An 18,053-nucleotide genomic window follows, 5' to 3' on the forward strand; every position below is an offset into this window, starting at 1 on the left:
GAGAAATGTAGTGGTTAAGGATGTAAAGAGAATTTCTCCACTGTGGCTATTTCCAAACCATTTTACGGTGCATTTAGCTTTGCATTTTTATTGCTTTTAGCCCAGTATTGATTAACGGGGAGCCGAGGTCCATTTTGGAATGGATTGCAGCACGCAACAATTTCTTATTCAGTCCTCTTCTTTCCTTGTTCAAGGACTTTTGGTTATTCATAGGGGCCCATGGGAAGAAACAGATGAGAGGGGCCTGGTGCTGGATAGCAGCACAGCACGTGCTCCCTCAGGCACAGCAAACTTCACTGGATGCATGGGTCGGCCTGAGAAGGTGCTGAGTACTATAGAAGTATACGTTTGAGAAGACTGGGGTAGGGGGTGACCTGCGCCCAGAATTTAAGATTTGTGGATGGGCCACAGCTCCATGGCACCTGCTTTGCATGCAGGAGGTTCCAGGGTCAGTGCCTGCCCTCTCCATCTAAATAGGCAGGTAAGAGGTGTTGAGACAGAACTTTCTCTGCCTGTGAGAGATGCTGCCCATCGGGACAAACAACACTGGTTTAGAGCCTCATGCCTGGGATCTAATCTAGCTCTCCAGGTGACCACACCCCTTCCCCCGGCCCCACCCCCTTCCCCTTCCCCCGGCCCCACCCCCTTCCCCCCTGCCACCAATCATTAGAGGGTTTCCTGGATCTTGTGCTACTCCCCCCCCCATTCTAAAAGGTTGAAATGGCTCTCCTAAGGCTGAGTGACTGGCACTGAGAGCTTTAAGCTAACATAGGCTGGTCTTTGTGGCCCCACCCCCTTTTCCCATTGGCCCCTCCCACTACAAGAATGTGGCCCCCGAGAGTTTCTCAGAAATGGAATTTGGTCTGTGGGCTGAAAGAGGTTTTGTGTGGTCACTGTGCACAATTCTGGTCACCACACCTACAAACAGGTATTACAGAGCTGGAAAAGATGCAGAAAAGGGCAACTGAAATGCCCCAGGGGCTGGAGCATCTCTCCTCTGAGGGAAGGTGATAACAGCTGGGATTGTTTAGTGTAGAAGAAAGGAGGGTCGGGGAGACATGATACAAAATGATGCATGGTGTGGAGAATGTGGATAGGGAGACATTTTTCTCCCTCTCTCAAAATACGAGAACCCAATGGGGTCCTCCCATGAAGCTGATGGGTAGGAGATGCAGGACAGACAAAAGATTGTCACCAATCTGGATGGCTTTAAAAGGGGGTTGGACAAATTCATGGAGGAGGCTATCAATGGCTACTAGTCCTGGTGGCTGTGTGCTACCTCCAATACCGGAGGCAGTGAGCCTATGTACACCAGTTGCTGGGGAACGTGGGCGGGAGGGTGCTGTTGCACTCATGCCCTGCTTGTGGGTTCCTGGTTGACAGCTGGTTGGCCGCTGTGTGAACAGAGTGCTGGACTAGGTGGATCCTGGGTCTGATCCAGTACGGCTCTTCTGTTCTTATGTTAGGCCTTTGGTTTGATTCAGCAGGAGTCTTCTTATGTTTTTATATCCTCTGAAAGTGCCCCACCTTTCAGAATTTAGGTGGGCAGCAAACAGGAAGAGGATCTTTTCAGCAGCAGGCAGAAGCACTTTGGTTAGAAAACACCTGGCCGGTTTGGCTGGCAAGAACTTTCTTCTTGTTTACACATAGGTTAAGGCCTTTTTGTTCTCCACAGCTTTTAAGGGACTATTTATGGGCGTTGCTTTTATCCATCTGCTTTCTCTGTTTTTGTTTGATTTTTTGAATGGTTTTCAAACAACCATTTGTTGTTACTTGTTTTTAAAATAGTTTTACTGTTGTTTTTATTGTTTTATGATGATCTTTTTCACTGTAAACTGCTGTGGATGATGACGACGATGACGATGATAATATCATCCCAGAGAAATGCTTAGGTGCTGGTGCAAACTACGCTGCATCCCAGTCAATCGGTTGTCCCAGATCAACTGTCCACTTCAGGAACTATTTGCGTAAAAGCTTACCATTGGCTTTCTGCAGGGAGTGCCGGGCTTTTGCAGGCGACTGGTAGGCGGAGAGAAATCATCAGACCCCTCCAAGCCATAGTCATGATAGCTGCTAGGCTGAGCATACGAGCAGGATCAGTACAGAGGGAGCAGCAACTGACGAGCAAAAGCGGAACTCCAACCTTTGCAAGAACAGGTGCTTCTTCTCTAAGTGCTTCCTCTTTCACTACTAGATTTAGTACTACTTTCAACTGGGGAAGCTGAAATTTGGAAGCACCCGTAAGTATCTCTGGAAAGACATTAGGCTGCTGAAGAGATGGTGTGCTTGAAGGATCACTTTCACCGCTACAGTCTGCCTGCACTCCGAGGTCACAACAGCGGCCCTTCTCACTTGCCTGCTGCCAGGGGTGGTTTGGCTGGTGAATACAAGGGAGGGGGCCTTCTCAGTGGGGGCTCCTCTCACCTGGAATGGGTTCATCAGGCCCCTTCTTTGCAGATCTCCAGGAAAGCTCTGAAGACCCACCTAGTTCCGCTGGACTTATAAAAAAATGTTGGGGCTACTGGCTTTATGTAAAAGCACTGTTCTTATTGTTTATATTGGAGGTTTTAAATCTTGTATGCTACCCGTAAAAGCAGCCTAAAAATAATTGTAAAGAAATAGATATTTGGAAAAATGTCTCACGATCTCCCTCATTCTCGCCAGTGTCCCCCACCCCCTTCTTCATAATCTTCTGAAAAGCATGCAACCTGTTTTTATCTGAGTCCAGGCGACCACCACTCATGGTTCTAGATGGATATTTAAATTGCCTTCTGATTCCTTCTGAAATCCACATTTATTTTTAACAACTGGCCTCTCGCTGCAGGCAGTTGATTTCCCACTTGTCTGGCAACATTTGGCCAAATTGCCCCCTCAGTACAAGGGCCCGTTGTTTTCCACATGCGTGGCTGGCTGTTCTTCGGCAGTCACCCTCTTTCTCATATGACTGCTGTCGATATCGTTTTTCCTATCTTCACATTCTCCCTATTCTTCTACCCTCCCTAGATTAGGTCATCAAAGGAAACAAGCCATCACAAGCTGAACAAGACTCTCCCCGCCACCTCTTCAGACAGCTCTAAATATGGAGCAGCAGCAGCAGCAGGAAATGTGCCTCCATCTTTTCAAGCTTTCCAACACATTCATAAGAAATAATCACCTGTTTGGGGGAGGAAAAGGAAGAAAGAGAAATAAAAGTGAAGTTGATTTCCCACTTGTATGGTCAGTTTGAACTGAGGTGGAAGAGGAGGAGGAGAGTGGTAAAATAAATTCTGGGGTATAATAACCCTCTACCAAAGTTCTGAGAGTTGCCATAGAATCATACAACAGTAGGGTTGGAAGGGGCCTACACGGCCATCGAGTCCAACCCCCTGCTCAGTGCAGGAATCCAAGTCACACATCCCCGACAGATGGCTGTCCAGCCTCGTCTTGAAGGCCTCCAGGGTGGGAGAGCCCACCACCTCCCTAGGTAGTTGGTTCCATTGTCATATTGCTCTGACAGTCAGGAAGTTTTTCCTGATGTCCAGCCGGAATCTGGCTTCCTGTCACTTGAGCCCATTATTCTGTGTCCTGCACTCTGGGATGATCGAGAAGAGATCCTGGCCTTCCTCTCTGTGACAACCTTTCAAGGACTGGAAGAGCACTATCCTGTCTCCCCTCAGTCTTCTCTTCTTAAGGCTAAACATGCCCAGTTCTTTCAGTCTCTCTTCATAGGGCTTTGTTTCCAGTCCCCTGATCATCCCTGTTGCCCTCCTCTGAACCCTCTCCAGCTTGTCCGCATCCTTCTTAAAGTGTGGTGCCCAGAACTGGACACAGTACTCCAGATGAGGCCTAACCAGTGCTGAGTAGAGGGGAACTAGTACTTCCTGGGATTTGGAAGCTATGCTTCTGTTAATGCAGCCCCAAATAGCATTTGCCTTTTTTGCAGCCGCATCCCATTGCTGGCTCATATTCAGCTTGTGATCTACAACAATTCCAAGATCCTTCTTGCTTGTAGTATTGCTGAGGCAAGTATCCCCCATCTTATAACTGTGCATTTGGTTTCTTTTTCCTAGGTGAAGAACTTGGCATTTATCCCTATTAAATTTCCATCCTTACAGACCAAGGGCACAGCAGCCCCAGAAAGCATTTCTCCCTTGTCCAGCACATGTGTTTAGTTCAGCAACTCGACCTTGCTAAGAGAAGGACTGTAGCTCAGTAGTAGAGCATCTGCTTTGCGTCCAGAAGGTTCCTGGTTCGATTCTCCGCATCTCCAGGTAGGTAGGGCTAGAAAACTCCTGCCTGAAACCCTGATGAGCCCCTGCTGCCTGTCAGTGTAGACAGTACTGGGCTAGATGGACTAAGGGTCTGACTCGGTATAGGGCAACTTCCTGTGTTCCTACGTACCATGCATTCCATCTGGCTGCTGATTCAGTTCTCCTTTCAGCACATCCATTCTGGGTTGCTTCCATGCAAGCCCTTTGATCTGGAATTACTCTTCTTCACTCGCTCACTTTTAATGAAGAATCCAGACAATATTGTTGCCAGATTGTTGCATCCCTGTGTTTTCTATGATTCCCCCTGTGGGGGTTTTTCAGCTTCAATTAAAAGATTCCTGTTTGCAAATTCTGCCCCTGTTATTGCTTCCTGTTCAGCTCAGGTGGTGGTGGGGGACTTCATTATGATTTGCCACTTAATTAGTCAGTCTCTGGTCTAATGCTTCCCTGCGGTGGGGAGGGAAGCAGTAGTTACTGGTTTCCTTTTGCTATAAAAGATGGGTGGGGCTGAGAATGAAAGGATAATAGGAAACCCAGTAAAACTCCCCTATATACATGGGGAACAAAACCAACTAATTATTGAGCAATTTGTCAAATAATAATCCCTCAGCTTTTTGAATAGGAAGCAATAAAAGAATGGCAGATACATGCAGGAAGCTGCTAATTAATATTGCAGGGTATCTTTGCTGAACAGCATTTACTTCAGTTCTGTATCATCCTAGGAGGGATGGTTTGAGAGGAAGCCAGGACAAGTGAAGCATTCCTAAAGGGGAAGTGTGATTGTCCACACACACACACCCTGATAGGATCTAAGAAAGGTTGTGCATTGGCTGTGTGAAGAAGGCAGAAAACCTTGGTATGTCCCCATTAGATATAGGGGTCATGCCGCCAGTCCCAAGGAGTAGCCAGGATGGAGATATGGAGAGAAGGAGCTGGTCAAGTTTGTTTTGTCTGCATCCCCAGCAGAGGACTGAGACCCAGTCCCTGATCCTGTGTCATGGACCTAGACCCCAATCTTCACCCTCAGAGAATCCCAACCCCTTGTCCTCCAAGGAGGCTCCTGAGTTAATGGTTTAGGGAGAGAACTCAGCCATAGAAAGGCATCATGAGTCTTCCACCTCCCCAGGACCCAGTTCTCCAGAACGACCCCAGTGGTTGACTTTGCTGCATCCAGAGAGGGTACATTACTATCCTCAAACTTGAGTCCCCCCACCCCCAATTGAGGGTTGGACTCGATGGTCTTATAGGCTTCTTCCAAACATACTATTCTATGATTCTATGACTGAGAACTCAGGCCATGAGGACACTAGCATACCCCAGCCACACCCACATCTTATTTATTATTTATTTATTACATTTATATCCCACCTTTTTTCCTGTTTGAGGAACCCAAGGTGGCGTACATAATCCTTTTAGCCTCACAACAACAACCCTGTAAGGTAGGTTGGGCTGAGAGTCTGTGACTGGCCCAAAGTCACCCAGTGAGCTTCCATGGCTGAGTGGGGACTAGAACCCAGTTCTTCTGGCTCCCAGTCCAACACTCTAGCCACTATGCCACACTGGCTCTCATCTTTGCAGCCTGAGATTGCTAACACAGGCCAGGCCCTTGTAAGACACCAAGACTCAGTCAATATAGAGTTGGGGCCATCCAGCCTAAATGCTTTCAATCTCCTATTTAAGTCTCAGTCTTGCTCTGCTCCTTGTTGGAGGAACATACAGACAGACAACCTTGTCTGGCTACTAGCCCCACTTGTAGCTCTCTGTGGCACTGGTCTCTTTCTATCTTGCATACCTGAGAAACCTGATCTAACCTGAAATCTGCTCAAGAACTGATCCACAGCAGATCCCTACAACCCAAATTACAGTGCAGGGCATTAGTAGAACCTAAAGCCTGAAATGGTACTGCCTGAAACTGATGGACTGGAGCCAGAAACTACCAAAGCAGGGCCCCCAGAGATAGCCCTCCTGAGTCTGCTCCCCCCACCCAAAGTATCAAGTTCCATTATACCAGACACCCCTCACTGCCCAATGTCTGCTTGCTCATGCAGAAAACACGCCAGGTGTGAAGTAAAAGAAATGTACTGAACTACTAGGCTTCAGGATCTCCACTCCTCAGCCATGGAGGGTAGACAGGACAGCATAGGCTGGTGGAAGGTCTAGGCAGGGCTTAGAAGGATACAAGGGGTCATTTGGAGCTAGGACTCTGATGGAGCAAGTTCCTTGCACTCCGTGATGTGCCAGTGGTCCTGCAAGCTTTCATTCTGACCTTCTTGCTTCTCTTGAACCCAAGACCTGCACAAACAGCCTGTCTGCCTGCTGAGACCATACCAGGCTCTCCCCTTTATTTGTCCATATACTTGCTACTGCCCCCAAATGCTAGCTGGATCCCATGTCTCCCAGGCCATCTGTGGGTTGTACCACCTTGTAACAGGGCAGAAGCCCCCATAGGCTTTGCCTACACTCCAGAATCTCCCTCTGGGATGGTGGGGGAAATGAAACTTGTGAAGACTGAGAGAGGCCAGGTGGATGCAGAGGCATAGCTAAGGAACTCTCTCTCTCTCCTCCCCCTCCACCACTGGAGAAACAGAGTGTATGGATTCTACTAGAGACATCTGAGTTATCAGTGCTCTGTTTCCTCTGATAACCTTAGTGGATGGGATTTCCTTGAAATCTGTAAAACACTGGAGAAGGCATATATGCATCATGATAGAGATTAGAGTGATGACTTAGTAACAATCAAGCAGATATCGGTGAGCCCCTTTGAAATCTCACCTGCTAATTGTTGCAGCAACAAAAGAGAAGATATAATAGCATGAGCTGTGCAGAGTACCCGTATCAAAGCCCAGAGAAGTTGTGGAGTCTTCCTGGCTTAAAAGAGGCATTCTATTCCTCTTTTATCCCTTCAATTTGGTGCATAATTGTGGAAATGGAGGAATGTAGCTGCCTTCCAAAGAATGCCAAGAGACTGCCAAAAGTTATTGGGGGGGGGGGGTGAGAGGAAACTGTGCGGCATTCACTTGTAGCTGGACTTCTTCACAGCTTCAAGGTCCTATGGTGTGTAATAGCAGCTCCCCCTCTTTCAAGATTGCAGAGTCAGCACCAGGGAGGAGCCAAAGAAGCAGCAAATGATCATTGGGCCTCACTTGTGACAAACAAGTCATCTAAATTGTTCGTGCAATTCTGCAGGCTGCTACAAACTGAGCAGAGGAGTGCAATGACTGATTCAGACAGACCCTTTCACTATGGCAGAGTGCAGCCTCCCCCATCCTGGGACCTCCAGATGGCATGGACAACAACTCTCAGCATCTCTAGGCAGCCTGGCTGGGGGATGCTGGGAGTTGTAGTCGAACACATCTGGAGAACACCAGGTTGGAAAAAGCTGGCATGGCACAGCCCGAGGAGGGAATGAAAGCACCTGGCAACACAGAGCATGGTTGCATGTAGTTCCATAAGTCAAGGGGCAGAGCTAGGGATGTTGGGGAAATCTGCAACAGAGTCAAATTAATTAGGTTTTCTTTGAATCTGACCTGCAGATTCTGGAGCAGACCAGCTTTTTCTGAGTCATGTGGAGTTGTAGACCGATTTTTCACCTTTGGGGGGGATTTGCGCTAATTTGCACTTGCACACACGTGTGTTAGTTAATGCAAATTAGCACTAATCCTACTTAGTGAAAGTAGAATGAAATTCTCATAAAAAACAAATCCGATTCCATCAATGAGTGGACGACAGAACGAAAGACACCTGACAATCCATGAAAGACAGACGGAATGGATTTAACAAAATCCATACATCTCTAGGCACAGTATCAATTGGAACTAAATGTCAGAACTACGTGGCCAGTTTTATTAAACAATCCATTGTATTTTACTTCCCCTTTTCTGCCTGTGATTCCCACCCACAACAGTTTATTGATATTTTCTAAGATTCACCCCCATTCAGATAAATCCCCTGATGAAGTTGTTTGTGAAATAATGTGAGGTTGCATCATGTCTGTTTCTTTGGCTGGTAGACAACCGTGTAAAAAATAAAAACACACACAGAGAGACAGAAAACTAGCAAATCAGGGAGAAGTCTAGGCCTTCTCCTTGACCATCTAGCTTTCCTCAAGCAGGGATTTATTGATGTGTGTTCCCCTACCTACCTATAGGTAGGTAGGATTTATTGATGTGTGTTCCCCTACCTATATTCTACAGTGTCAGAGACCTAGGATGATCATGTGATTTTGCTGAATGTGTGTAGACTCACCTTTTAGGAATGCAACTAGAATGAATGAATGAATGAATGAATGAATGAATGAATGAATAGAATGGAGAGGGCAGACACCCTAAGTTAAAATGTTTGATTTAATATTATTAGCTTTACCGTCAGAATAATTTGAGAATGGGGATTAAAAGAAAACTTGGTGGAGAAGCCTAAACCAACTGCTTTTCATGTTTCACATTCATTTAGCAAATTTTCTTCTCCATCCATGAAAAGTCTTAAATTAGAAACAGGGTCACCTAAATCATATTCAGGTGGGTATTTTGGGTGAATGGAACATGACTTAAAAAAAAAGGTAAAGGTGTCCCCAACCAGTCGTGTCCGACTCTAGGGTGCAGTGCTCATCCCCGTTTCTAAGCCAAAGAGCCAGCGCTCTCCGAAGACGCTTCCGTGGTCATGTGGCCGGCATGACTGAACACCGAGGTGCACGGAATGCTGTTACCTTTCCCGCCGAGGCAGTATCTATTTATCTACTTGCAATTCCTTGCTTTCGAACTGCTAGGTTGGCAGAAGCTGGGACTGAAGACGGGAGCTCACTCCGTCACGCAGCACTCGGGTCTCGAACTGCTGACCTGCTGACCTTCCAGTCTGCAGTTCAGCGTCTTAACCGCTAAGCCACCACGGCCCCATGGAACATGACTAGTGCCTGGCAATTGTTTAGATGTAGCACGGGGTGGGACTTGAAGAGATTCTGACCGGGGCTGGCCATAAGAAATTTTGCTTCCTGAGGCAACAGACAAGATGGCACCCTCCTACCACCACCACATTTCACATACAAAATTTGACTGGGCTGTCAGTTGAATATTACATCCTCCACCCTCCTGAGGGCAGCAGGGTGAATTATGGGGTGCAGAGCAGGCTAACATAGGGGATTCAAGGGGAATAACGAGGGGCTGCCACCACCACCCCTGGCATTTACCACCTGAGGCAGCTGCCTCACTCTGCCAGCGGTAAGGCCGGCCTACTTCTGAATGTTGCAAATCTCCCTCTCCTTCTGTCAAACCCAAAGACCACCTGACTATAAAAAGTTGGGTGGAAAAGCGAGCCACATTCTTTAGCTAACATGTGTACAAGAACCAAGGGTGGGCGCACGCCCAGCCTTGAAGGCATAACTCGAGAGCAGCCGGAGAGTTTAATCCGGCCTCATCTGTCTGAATTTTTGCTCTCCTATTTGGCCCCAACAAGTGATGGAAGAGCACCCAACATCAATTTCAGGGGGAATTTAAAACTCCCCATCCAGTGTGGGATGGAGCAGTTGTCGGAGAAGAGTGGGAGTTTCCGAAAGGTGGGGAAAAACTCTTTTTCTTGCCTTCTTTGCTGCTTGGCAGAGAGGCTGGAAGGGAGGCAGCCTGGCTGCAACAAGAGCTGCCCTGCAGCTGCAGAGCGGAAGAAACCGCAGGAATGCAACGCCGTCTCCGAAAGTGAGCTGTGGAGAGACAGGCTTCGTTTGTGGATCATAATCCTGGCTTGTGAGGGGAGCTGAGGGGATCCTTTCGCACTGGCTGTGTATTCTCCTGTTTGACGGGAGAACAGGGGTGGAGAGATGTGACCCCAAGGAGACCCCTGTGAGTTGGGTTTTACTCTAGATTCCCCCTAGCATGTGGGTTAAACAATGGGGAGACAGGGATCTATACATCAATCACAAATTGATTCCAGGTCCATTTACAATAATACAATCAATTATTGTGGTTCAAGGTTTATGTAAGTTCTTTTTATAGGGAGACCCCCCCACCCCAATGCCTATGGGACTCTAGCTAGCTTGGTTTGCCTACTAAGAACATAAAAAGAGCCCTGATGCTGGATCAGACCAAGGGTCCATCTAGTCCAGCATTCTGTTCACACAGTGGCCAACCAGCTGACCACAGGAAATCCACAAGCAGGACATGAGTGCAACAGCATCATCCTACTCATGTCCCCAACAACTGATATACAGAGCCATACTGCCTCTGACACTGGAGGCAGCATATAGCCATCATCAGGACTAGTAGCCATTGATAGCCTTCTCCTCCATGAATTTGTCTAACCCCCTTTAAAAGCCATCCAAATTGGTGGCCATCACTACATCTTGTGGCAGCGAATTCTAAAGTTTGACTCTGTGCTGTATGAAGAAGTCCTTCCTCTTCTCTGTCCTGAATCTTCCACAAATCAGCTTCATGGGATGACCCCAAGTTCTAATATTTTGAGAGAGGGAGAAAAATGTCTATCCACATTCCCCACACTACGCATGATTTTGTACACCTCTATCATGTCCCCCCTCACTCGTTCTCAGAGTTGACAACACCAAGGATTATTGGAAGGGGGAATCTGCCTCATCTTGCAGCCAGTTGGCTTTCTTTTATTATGTAGGTATTGTCCATCAGTTGAAATGAACATCTGCGGAAGTTTCTCCTCTGACTATGGGCTTCTTGCTGGATGGGTATTGTTGGTTGTACCAACATGGTTTCTGTTTGCAGGAATTTGTAGGTAAGATGACCATCACCATCAAGATGATGACCAGGTTGGGAAAGCAAATAGTGGGGCAGGTGAAAACAACAAAGAGTCTTATGGCATCTTACAGACTAACCAATTTATTCTGGCATAAGCTTTTGTGGCCAATCTGATGAAGTGGCCAATGTTCATGAAAGCTTATGCCAGAATAAATGTCTTGGTCTTTAAGGTGCCACAAGTCGCTCTGTTGTTTTTGCTGCAGCAAACTAGCACAGCTATCTGCCTGGGGTAGGTGGCCCGTGATCTGATTCAGGGCCGGCCCTACCGTTAGGCAGAGTGAAGTGGTTGCCTCAGGTGGCAGATGAGGGGAGGTGGCAGCACAGTGTTGGGGAGAGAGCTACATGTCCTGTTCTAAGCTAGCCTGCTTCCTTCAGGTGCAGCGGAGGGTGCTGCTCCATCACTAGTACTGAAGAAACTGGTTTGCTTTTGTTTGTGGAATAGGTGCCATCTCGTTCTTCTCTTCAGGCAGTAAAATATCTTGGGCCAGCCCTGATTTGATCATATTATAGGGTTGTGGCTTCGAAGAGGCCTGAGCTACAGGTATCATCTTTCTCTCACTTTAAAAAAAATGTGTCTCTTTGAGACCAAAATAAAAATTTAAAACTATCCCTTTATTTAATGCAGCTGGCACAGGGCAAGTGCTCTAGAGAGACAACAAAAATAAAAGTACACAGAGAGAGATGCTGAAAACTGTAATCAACCTCAGACAAAGAGTCTTTAATTTAAAAAAGACATTGAAGAGAATATTTCCTCCCTTAAAGCAACCCTAGCTTGATTCTCTGACAGAAGCAGTAAAAAGCAGTTAAAACTAATGTGATATTTGACAGTCAAATTTCAGTTGCATTTGATGTAAGAACTGGGATTTAAGTCCTGACCCTCTTTAGAACTTTGCAGTATTAAAGTGGCTTATTCAAATGGAAATCAAAGAAATATGGAGGCAATGGAGTTTAAGTTTAAAATGTCCTAGTTGGCATAGATGATTGTATAGCAGAAGAAAGCAAAGTTTTTTATTGTAGCATCCCCCCCCCCGCCACACACACACACACACACACACACACACACACGGCCCCAGTATATAATTTCCATATGTGTGTGTATGAGTATCATGTGGGATACTAGTGAAAAGCCAGGTGTTTTAACTAGGGTTATCTTTTTTTTTAATCTATTTTTATTTTATTTTTATAAATGAAATAAACACTACCAACAACATAATCAGAATCTTCAGTTTCCAACATTACAGTATTCTGAGGGGGAAAAAAAACAAAAACAAAAAAGGGAGGTTAGCAAAAGAAGGAAAAGAAAAGAAAGAAAGAAAGGATTATATTACACTTCAATAAGAACAAACCAAATATTTAACTAGGGTTGTCAATTAATGCCATCCCAAATGGAGTTCAGGTCAAAATTTGGGGTTTCGGCCATTCATAGATTCACCCCAAACAGATTCTGTTGCATTTTCTACACATCCATCCAGGAGGTGAAGTTTTGTTTTTATTAGTGGGACAATAAGCATACTGTATTTTTGTGTTATTATGCATGAGAATGAATAATTATTTCTTGCAGAGTACAAAATCCCTGATGCAGTGTGACTGTGAGCAAAATACAGATGTGCATCTGTCTCCAGTAAATGAGATGGGTAATCACTGTCTAAAATGTGGCACGGCAAACAGATTCATCTGGAATCTCAAAGGGCAGATAGATTTCCCTCCATTAAACTTTTCTTTGAGAACACAAGGAACACCTGCTGGATCACACCAAAAGTCCATCTAATCCAGCATCCTGGTCATGCCTCCAGAAGACCCACCAGCAAGCCATAAGGGCAACAGCCTGCTCCCACTGTTGTGCCTCAGCAAGAGAGCTGGTATTCAGAGGTATGCTGCAGAAAACTGTAGCTACATGCTGCAAATCGCAAGCTCTGCACCATCCTAGCAATGAATATTTATAATAGTTCTCTTTTTTTGTTAGCCATATGACTTTAGAGGGACATCTGAGAGAATCATGGGAAAAATGCTCAGGGATCAGAAACAAGGAAGTGGATCCAAAATATGGAAGTAAAATATGGAACTAAAATATGAAATTCCAGTGTTGGCGTTCTAGCTCACAGCCTTTTCCTAAAGTGACCGCAGTGGAGGCTAAAAATAAGACTTGCTTGACTAAGGCTGCAGTCTAATGCACTAAGAAGTAAGCCCGTTCAAACTCAGTGGGAAAAACTTCCAAGTACACATGAGTAGGTTTCTGCTTTACTTCATGCCAATAGCATATCTAGCCTAAACTCTTGCCTTGGACAGTGAAAAAGCATTTGTCTAAAAGTCTTTTCTAGATTACCTGCTAGATCAGCCTTCCCCCACCTGGTTCCCTCCAGATATGTTGGACTGCAAGTCCAATCATTCCCAGCCAGCATGGCTGACTCTAGTTACTAGATCAGCCTTCCATAATCCCTGGTCTACTCCAAGTATCATCAGCAATCCAAGATCTCAGGCAAACATCTTTTCCAGCGGCACTATCCACAATCCTTTTTTGAAGTGAAGTTCTAGGGATTGAACCGATGGGACCAGTGCATGCAAAGCATGTTTTCCACCAGTGAGCTATGGCCCCTGCCCTTCTGCTGAGATTTAAGGCTGGGGCCTCTTGGCTCACAGGACACATCGACCACTCTTTCAAAGCTAAATAAAGATGGTGCTGGAGGGCAGCGCTTTGCTTTGTGGCATGCCAGCCTCCCAGTATTTTTTTTTAATTTAAGAAGTCTTAAGAAGTAAAATAAAAATCAGGAGGGGCGGGGGCCTGGAAGGCACCAAGAGAGATGTCTGTGGGCACCACTGCACAAAGAACTGCTCGTTTGGCCTGGATGGGGTGTGAGGGGGTCCTTCGGGATGAGACAAGAAGGGAATCTTTGCTGACCAGGGCAGAGACACACCAGAGTATAGTCCAGAGGAGAGCAATGCAGAAGAAGAGACTGCAACAAGGGCACACCCTGAGTCTAGAAGGGAGCAGAATGAAGGATGGCAGCTGAAGGATGTCATCACTGAACCCAGACACACTCAAAGTGGGCAAGTTACCAAGAGACCTGTGCACTAAGACTATGTGTAAAGTCCCAGTTTATTTATTTTAGTTTTTCTTTCTCAAAAGAGAAGGGATGTAACAATATGAAAGAATGGCTGGATTTGGCATGGATGGGGTGTGCTTCCTGGGAGGAGCCTGGAAGTAACTGAGGGCAACATCTGATGCTTCTGGCCTGAGGAGAGAGAAGCCACAGCCTGAGAGAGATCTGTAGAGGGGGCTTGGTTTTAAACAAACAAAACCTGGAGGTTATTTATAAAGCAGAGTCTGGCTCTGTGGAGTGCAATCCACCAGCTTTGAAGCAGCCACGCTGGAGACCCTAGTAGACTGTCACGGCCAGCAGGATCAGACCCCAAGTTGTGAGGCACCATGTCTGAAGTTGGGCTGGTTGTCAGTCTGAGTGGCCAGAGGCAAGGGCAACGGTCCCCAGACTGGCATGGGTCAAGTTCCAGAACTGGGTGGCCATTTAGTCGTTACCAAAAAAGAGGGAAAAAGAGAAGGATTTGCATGCAATTTCTATGGATACGTATAGCTGCAAATTTAGACATAATTATAATAATAGCATCCAAAACATCTCATCCTTGTGGGGAAGACTGTGACCAGATGACCTGTGTGACCACACCTGCTCAGTTCACTGCCCAGGTGCTAAGTGTTGATGGGCAACTTCAAAGCCCCTGTTCTCCCTTCTCAGGGTTCCTTATGGTTAAACCAGACTCATGGTTATGGTTATGTTGTATGGTTGTATGGTTATTGTTGTATGGTTATGGTTACGGTTGTATGGTTATGGTTATGCTTAAACCAGACTTGGGTGCTGAGCCTGAAGCAGCAATGATATAAGGCCAGTAGGAGGCCCCTGTCAGCACCCCTAGACTGGCTGGACTTACACGCTACGGCAACCCTCGTCTCGTGTCTGTAATCCTGGGAATAATAATACTACCCTACTTTATGAGAAGACAGGATACCCTGGAGAAGTTGCTGATGCTAGGGAAAGTGGAAGGCAAAAGGAAGAGGGGCCGACCAAGGGCAAGATGGATGGATGGATGATATTCTGGAGGTGACGGGCTCGACCTTGGGGGAGCTGGGGGTGGCGACGGCCGACAGGAAGCTCTGGCGTGGGCTGGTCCAGGAAGTCACGAAGAGTCAGAAGCGACTGAATGAATGAACAACAAACAACAAAGCTTTAAAAATCTCTTCTAAGGATTTTTGAAATTGCTTGTCTTAATGCCTTGGCATTTAGCCGCAAGCAGGTGGAGAGAATAATTCAAAATGTTATAGGTGAAAGCACAGTAACCTGCAAGTGCCCAGCTGAGGCCCTCCTGCTTGCTAGTCTTGGAGCACGGGCACCTACTGTTTTGCAGACAAAGGCACCACGCTAGAAAAGGATGACAAATGGGCCTGGTTCACATGTCAGGACTGCCCAGGGTTTAAAAAAAGCTTTTAAAGCTCCCGGCTGCCCAGTTGCTCCCACTGAGCTAAACAACCCATGCTTTAACCAGCCAACTCCCTGGGTTGGTTAGCTCCTCCTATTTGCAGTGGGAGCAATGGGAGGCAGCGCATAAACTTGCTGCTGCTCATCCACAGCTACTCAAGATCTCTTAAAATTCTTGAGTAGTCACGACGCGTGAGGAAGATCCAGTTTCCCTATGACTTCCTTCAAATCACACCATGCAGTTGCTTGGCGATATCATGAATGAAAGCGAACACTTATTATATTTCATTATCCACATTTATGTACTGCCTTATTTATTAAACAAGCCACCAAGGTGCTGCACAGTAATTTAAAACAATAAAAGTAAGAACGGTAAAACAGTAAAATATTAGAACATCAAAAGAATGACATAATTTAAACTCATCACTTGTTCAGAGTTAGGCATTAATAAAGTGCTTCCTGAGCATCAATGACATGGGGAAGTTTATGGTTTCCCTGTTGCCTGGTTTAGTTCTCTCTGTTCATTAGGGACTTCCCTGTTGGCTGACATGACTCAACTGACTTCCTTCTTCTACTGGCAAGAATGCCCACTGCAAAAGGTTACCTAAAAAGGAGCATTATTTGTTCTGGGTGCAGCTAAGATTCAATCACAAATTGTGAATAATGAGCTATCAGACTGTAGAGGCAATGATCTCATAGCTGACTGTTTTCATGTGTTTTGATGTGCTAGCAGAACTTGAAGGACTGGCTGTCTGTACCTACCCAGACATTATGATGTTCAGTGGGTCGGGGGGGGGGGTCCTGCAGGTGCCCCCAGCATCTAAGGTAAGGCTCCTAGTGAGAGGGCCTTTCTGTTGATGTCACCCTAGTTGTAGAGTGCTCTCCTCAAGAGAAGTTTGCCTGGGGCCTACCTTATTGCCCTTTTGGCATCTGGCAAAGACCTTTCTCCCACCCCACCCTAAGGTTTTAAGATACAGCTATAATCCTGCTGTCTGTTTTCATGCTGCTTTTGTGATTTTACAGAGCAGTCCTTTGGGCCCTGGGAAGGCGCCCCAGTTACCATAGGATATGGAAATCTCTGCAGCGGCACCTCTTCCAAGGCTGTTTTGACTTCAGAAGAAGATGGCGGGGGGGGAGGGGCATGCCAGGGAGTGGCAAGGAGAGAGGAGAGGACATGGATCCACTGGATCCACAAACTTCTCTATTCCCATCCTTGCCCACCGCAAGGTAAGCAAGTAGACAGGCTCAGCAGCCCATCTAGCTAAAAATGCTAAAACGGAGGAATAGAAGGTGAAAACACCTTTGTCATTCCTCCTGCCCTGCCTGGCTCTTGCTGGAAGGGCTTTAGGATGGACAGAGCACTCTGAGATAGGAGCCATCCATCTACTGAGCATCTAATCCAAAGACTGCGCTCTTTGTTTATTATGTGATTGGGGGGGGGGAATTTACATTTTAATTATTTTATTCTTTCTTGCAATGTACCCTGGGAATATGATTGAAGGGTGATATAAAATACATATAATAAATAAATGGTAGACTGTTAACTGTGGATATCTGGGGTTATTTTGGATCTATTTGACTAGCTGTAAAGCCTTTCACATTATCTGTTGCCTGGGATGCTTTTAACTGGAGAGGACAGGAACGGAACCTGCGGCCTTCTGCATGCAAAGCAGGGGCTCTGCCATGGAGCTATATGGTCTCTCTCTGGGATGCCCACAGCAGGAACTCCATAGAACATGGTGATGTGCAGCTCCTCAAAAGCTGTATTGGTAATGCTAGGAGACTTAGGGCGCAATCCTATGCATGGCTTTTTTTCTTTCTCAACATGCATAGGATCGTGCTCTTAAACATATAAAGGTGCTGAGAGGCAATTGGTGCATTTCTCCATGATAATCTACTCTGACGGGCAGCAGCTGCTCAGGATCTTGGACAGACATCTTTCCCATCAGTTACTACCTGATCCTTTTGACTAGAGATGCTGGGGGTTGAACCAGGGAACATTTGCATGCAAAGCAGGGGCTCTGCCATGGAGCGATGGTCCCTCCCTTTTCAATTTTGCTCCATGCACTGGGCCTATAGAAAAGGCAGGGTATAACTTTTAAATCATAAACGAACACTCCCTCCAGAGATGTCTCAAATATTGCTATCTAGTCTGCCCGACTCCTCTGCATCATTTTCCCCATCTTTCCTTCTTGGCAGCTGGTCTCAATTTGTCTCAGTGGTTTATAGCCAGGGGAGGCTGGTGGATCTGATTTTGGGTAAAAATTCCATTCCGGGTTTTGGTTACAACCAGCCAGAAGTCTAAAGGAGTTATCCAAGGGGCTGGACCAGATTGCAAAATGGGTCCAGCACCTTGGACAGCTCCTTTAGCCTTCTGGCTGGTTGCAACTAAAACCCGGAATGGGATCTCTGCCTCACTGCAATCAGATCCACCAGCCTCCCCTGTTTATAGCACCACTTTTGAAAATGTCTCTTCCTTCCCCTGTATTAGATATCGATATTCCTTCTTTCATGAACCTTCTCCTTGTCATCCTGATTCACTCTGTGTGGCTTAGAAGGTCATTGCCTCCTTA

The sequence above is a fragment of the Heloderma suspectum genome, chromosome 9 (assembly GCF_057233095.1).
Source record: "Heloderma suspectum isolate Gila_16-S chromosome 9, 16-S_ref, whole genome shotgun sequence".
NCBI classification, from domain to species: Eukaryota; Metazoa; Chordata; class Lepidosauria; order Squamata; family Helodermatidae; genus Heloderma; species Heloderma suspectum.